This window comes from Pseudochaenichthys georgianus, chromosome 20 (genome assembly GCF_902827115.2).
Source record: "Pseudochaenichthys georgianus chromosome 20, fPseGeo1.2, whole genome shotgun sequence".
Taxonomy (NCBI): domain Eukaryota; kingdom Metazoa; phylum Chordata; class Actinopteri; order Perciformes; family Channichthyidae; genus Pseudochaenichthys; species Pseudochaenichthys georgianus.
The window spans coordinates 20,749,464-20,755,463 of record NC_047522.1 but is presented as its reverse complement, the minus strand read 5'-3'; positions in this window follow the sequence as shown (position 1 = coordinate 20,755,463).

Here is a 6,000-nt window from a genome sequence, read left to right as displayed (position 1 = left end):
CCATCTTATATCTGCTCCCTGATCTCTCTGCGAATTGAAAATACGTATTGCCTGAGATCGCATGCTGTGGTTTTATTAAATGTGCCAAGTGCTAGGACTGTCTCAGGGAAGAAAGCTTTTAGATGTGCAGCTCCACTAACATGGAACAGTCTGCAAAAAAAATGGAAAATTACCAAGCTAGTACCACTACATGTGTTTAACGCTCGGTTGGATGCTACAACATCAGATGCTGTTGGCACCTGTACATGTGATTAGATATGTAAATTGTAATCCCTGTACATTTTGCTGTATGATGTCCTTTTGTTGTTCTGTTGTTTATGTTTTCATGTCTTCTTGTGGAACCTACTGCTGCAGGTCTCCCTTGAAAAAGAGACCATTGATCTCAATGGGATTTTACCTGGATAAATAAAGGTTTTGAATTGAATTGAAATGTGAGCGTAATGTGTTTTTCCTTGACGTTAAGCAGTGCTGTGAGCCGCTTCGGATTGCATTGTCATCATTGCATTGATGCAGTGAGGCAAGCTAAGCCTATAAATGGATCCTGGTCCTTCTCTTTCTACATTTGCAACATCTGGCCTCAATCTGGCTCCTACACCCCGTGGCCCCCCGGGAGACGCTCTCCGCTTAGGTTTCACTCCGGCTGAAGGGCCTGCTGGGGGTAACGCAGACGGAAAAACTGTTTGTGTGATGAAGAGCACAAGAGAACATGTGAGGGTCAATGAGAGCATCCTCAGAACAGGGAGAGAGACATCATTAACCCTAACCTTGAACCTTGAACCCAAAACCAAGTCGTAACCCTTTAAAAAAATCTTAAGTACAATTTTTTTGTGGCCCGTCAATGTGAACAGAATTTCAGTCCCCACTTTGTGGTTCATACAGATTTAAGCACACACACTGAGTGTATTTCTGAACGGCAGCCAAGTTTTGATAGGGATACAAAGACAAGAACTGACCGACTCCCCCGCAATGTGGACTCCCTCCCTCCTTAGTCACCCTCTAAACTTGTCTCCCACTCCCTCGTTCTCCCTCTACCTCATTCTCTTTGTCTCCTTCCATCTTTTCTTCTTACCCTTTGTCTTTTATTTCCTGCCATTTCCCACCCATCTCTTTCCGTTTAACCCCCATTTGTTCCCTCTGCCTCTCTTCCTTCCTTTCTCTATTGACCATGAGTGGGCACAGTATAGCTAAAGTACGTTGTAAAAGGTTTACAATGTACATATAATTATTCTGAAAGTGAGAACCATAATATTTCATGGCTCTTTGACTACAAACAGGTATCTGGCCCAGCTGCATCCCAGGTGTACCGCTCTTAGGGGAACAATACCGTGTGATGTGATATATGACTAGATGTAGTGGTTTATTTAAATACAGCATACAAATGCCTCCTCTTGCAAGAAGTAAGAAGAAGAAAAGCAGATGCTGGCAGAACTGGTTGCAGCTTGCGTCAGGGTGGGCCTTAATAGCTTTGACTCTGACTAACAGTTTGGATGCGTTTAGAGATAGGTGGTGCATATACTGCGTTCAAGGCGGAAAGTTAGAGCTGAAGTTAAAATGTGAATGTTGTTGAGCACTGGGAGTCAAGAAGGCTTTTTTAAATTGAATTAAATTACCCAAAAAAAACGTAAAAGAGACAAACATGTGTTAAAGGGGTCATATTATGCAAATGTTTAAGTTCATATCAGTGTCTATACTTTAAAGAGTCCTCTCCTGCTGATGTTCAGGTGTATATCAGTATGTAGTGTCTCTACTTTAAAGAGTCCTCTCCTGCTGATGTTCAGGTGTATATCAGTATGTAGTGTCTCTACTTTAAAGAGTCCTCTCCTGCTGATGTTCAGGTGTATATCAGTATGTAGTGCCTCTACTTTAAAGAGTCCTCTCCTGCTGATGTTCAGGTGTATATCAGTATGTAGTGCCTCTACTTTAAAGAGTCCTCTCCTGCTGATGTTCAGGTGCATATCAGTATGTAGTGTCTCTACTTTAAAGAGTCCTCTCCTGCTGATGTTCAGGTGTATATCAGTATGTAGTGTCTCTACTTTAAAGAGTCCTCTCCTGCTGATGTCCAGGTGTATATCAGTATGTAGTGTCTCTACTTTAAAGAGTCCTCTCCTGCTGATGTTCAGGTGTATATCAGTATGTAGTGTCTCTACTTTAAAGAGTCCTCTCCTGCTGATGTTCAGGTGTATATCAGTATGTAGTGTCTCTACTTTAAAGAGTCCTCTCCTGCTGATGTTCAGGTGTATATCAGTATGTAGTGTCTCTACTTTAAAGAGTCCTCTCCTGCTGATGTTCAGGTGTATATCAGTATGTAGTGTCTCTACTTTAAAGAGTCCTCTCCTGCTGATGTTCAGGTCTATATCAGTATGTAGTGTCTCTACATGTCTCCATGCTTTAATGTTCAAAAAGCTCTTTATTTTCCTCATACTGCCTGTGCTGCAGCACCTCTTTTCACCCTCTGTCTGAAACCAGAGCCTAACCCATTGGTTAGCTGGCCGGCTCTGTTGTGATTGGTCAACCACTTAGGCTAAGGGGCGGGACATCTCTATCACGTACAATACGTTGGAGCGCTAGCCAACAGAAGCACAAGTGTTACGTATTAGTCACTATGTTCTGGAAGTAAACAAAGGAGTGTGTGTAAAAGCTGTTCTTACTAAACCATTAGATATGTGTTGTTATACTTTTGGTTTTCTGTTATGTTATGTAAATATTATGAATATGATGATAGACATTATCCGTTCAGAAAATACATGTAAATACTATAATGTTTTTGTTACCACTTCAGAGAAGCTAATGCCACAGGAGTTTGGATCTATCAAATATCATCTACCATCCAACATTCATGAAGCGCTCAGCAGGGCGGGATATGAGAGAGTGCAGTGATTTATACAGGGAACATTGCCTGCACGTGTGTGTGTGTGTGTGTGTGTGTGTGTGTGTGTGTGTGTGTGCGCCACCGTTTTTTAAAATATTAATATTTTCGGCTTTTGTGTCCATACCCTTTTAGTACGAATCCTCTGCACTGCTTCATAAATGAGGCCCCTGCATGTTGCCAAAAGTGAGTTAAGTCGAGTCTAACTCTGTAGTTGAAATGAGGTATTAGTTTCTCTCTCTCTCTGCCATGCCAAGGTAAACTCCCTGCTAACACACACGTACACACATTGTGTTAAGTGTAGCCCTCCCATTAAAACAAGCAAAGTAACCAGAGCTGAACAATATCACTAATGGCCCAAACAACACACACACACTCCCACAAATAGTCTCACACACACACACACACACACACACACACACACACACACACACACACACACACACACACACACACACACACACACACACACACACACACACACACACACACACACACACACACACACACACACACACACACACACACACACACACGCACGCACACACACCTACACACTGTTGGAAAGGAGAGGTGGGACAACCATGGTGGCCAATGGTGCTGCAGGAAACCTGAGAGCTGACAAACGAGCAAACGTGAAACTTTTGGGGACTTTCCAACATTTTCCCAAACTTTTTTTGCTCGACTTTTTTTGTGCGTGCATGTGTGTGTGTCTCTATAATGTATGATGCTAACGATCAGAAGGCTATGACTCCCAAGAGAGACCCCCTCCAGATACAATTATGAAGTGTGTGTGTGTGAGTGTATGTGTGTGTATTTCTGTTAACATGCCTGTTCGTGTCCAAAAGCGTTCTTGAGTGTGTAGATTTATGTCAGGGTCTAAGTGTACATATGTGTGCACCTTTTATCCCTAAACTACATGACCAAAAGTATGTGGACCCCAACCCCAACACCAAGTAAGAACATTGATATTGAACTATTCGGCAAAACGTCATTATTAACACTGGAGGTTGCCACTTGATTGGCACTGAACGTTAGTACTGCATATAAATCGTATGTAGTCCAAATTCCTTGGTGATGAGACAGTTTCTTGATGGTTTTGCCATCAACGCTTGGGGTGTGGGGTCTGTCATTGACGGAAAACACCTATTTCTAGACACAATTGTACGACTCTTTGTCAGGATCTAGCCTTAGTAATCAACCTTATGCCACTAGTTATGTCTAGTTTGAATTGAACACAATTACATTTTGATCTTGGCCTGAGGGATGCGAATATTCTCTGTGTTTTGATTGTTAGACTCAATGTTGTGTTATCCTTGAGATTCCTTTGTAGGTTTTTCACGGGAGTGTTTTTGATTAAAAAAGTATAAACTTAGCTTCGAGGCAATCCAACATCTGGAGTGAAGGCTATTATAGCAGAGGAAGGCCATAGTATTGCAATCCAATGTTTAACGATGAGATATGATGTTCAGGTGTCCACATGCTTTTGGCCATGCAGTGTGTGCTTCTCTGCCCATGCCTTTGTGTGTGGAACACAGAATGTGTCCTTGTGCAGTTTGAGGCCCACATTGTGGTTTTCTCTTCCTCCCTACCAATCTTTCTCCGTCCTCCCTCCCTCCCTCTCTGATCCCCCTTCTTGCAGTCTCACCCTGCCTCCCTCCACCTCGTTCCAAATTGCCTTACACTCCCTTCTCCCTCTGCCTGTCAGGAAGAAGTGAACAATATGACCTTTAGTCGCAGCGATAACATTCTCCCGCATGAATTCCCCACCGCTCCGGCTTTCCTTTCACATTCTGGCCGGTTTGTTTTCGCTCCCGGCGCCTCTGTTTTCCTTAGAAATGATCACCCTGTGATTAACGAGTAGCACAGGGGGGCTGGAAGGAAGTCAGGCCTCCACCGGGTCACACACACACACACACACACACACACACACACACACACACACACACACACACACACACACACACACACACACACACACATGTTCACGCCGTGGTCTCATCACTGTTTTTATCTTCTCACATGTCAGTCATACCTTTCTTAATTGGTGTGAACAGGAAAAAGCAGCTTGATGTTTCTTTAAGTTCCCATCTGAGCTGCATGTCTGCCAATTAGACCCAGAGTTTAAATGTGTCTATCTTCTCTCCTAACTATTAATCCTGTCATTTTCAAACAGCCTTCAAGTACAGTGGACACAACTCCTGACAGGTGGCACTATTATGTTTCGCTTAAACAATTATGTGGTCATTTTGAGTTCATCTAAGCACATTTTTAGCGGCAACACTTTTCAGATGCTGGGGAATTTATATTTTGGCTGTCTTTCGTTATATCCTGCAGGTGCTTTTTTAACAACAACCACATAATCGTGAGAACCTTGTAAACATGTTTGTGATGTTTTCTGGCTTTAACACTGCATTTAACCCAAACATACGTAATTGATTATGCATGGCAAGGTACATTCTGTCTGCAGAAAGAATTATCAACACATGCCATACTGTTTTATACTGAAAGTAAATGATCCAATATGTGCACCAATCATACCCATTTAACGCAATTTAATACTCTAAAAATATTTTTTTAAGTAGTCTTGCAGTCGCCAGTTTATTTTAATGTTATGCAGATGTGATCAAGAGCACTATAAAAAATATGTCTTTGGTCCATTTTTGTGGCGTATATATATTTGGGACGGCATACAGATTTCAAGAATCCCCTGAACGGAACATTTAAGTATTACCAGTGCAGAGTTAATCATGGGATACTGAGGGTCTGCAAAGGATGAACCAGGTGTTTCCTCTAATTTAGCATTTATTTGACACTGAGACTTGTTGACCTGTTCTGTAGACAGAGTTCGTGCCAGGGTAAGCTGTGCCCTGCTGTGACTCGTAATGGGATTAAGTGGTTGTGAGGAGGATAATTGGTGAGTGAACACAGAACTCTTTTCGTCATGCGGCTTGTCTGGCAGAAGACTGTTGCTCCAACACCCACAAACACACATTTGAGTAATTGAGTCCTGATGGGCAATAGTTCAAATGAGCAGAGGAACACTGAGTGTGCCCTGTGGCGCTCCAGATGCAGGTTTAAAGATGATGCTAATAGCAAACGGACCTGTCTGTCAGGAGCGGCCGGTTCCTGCT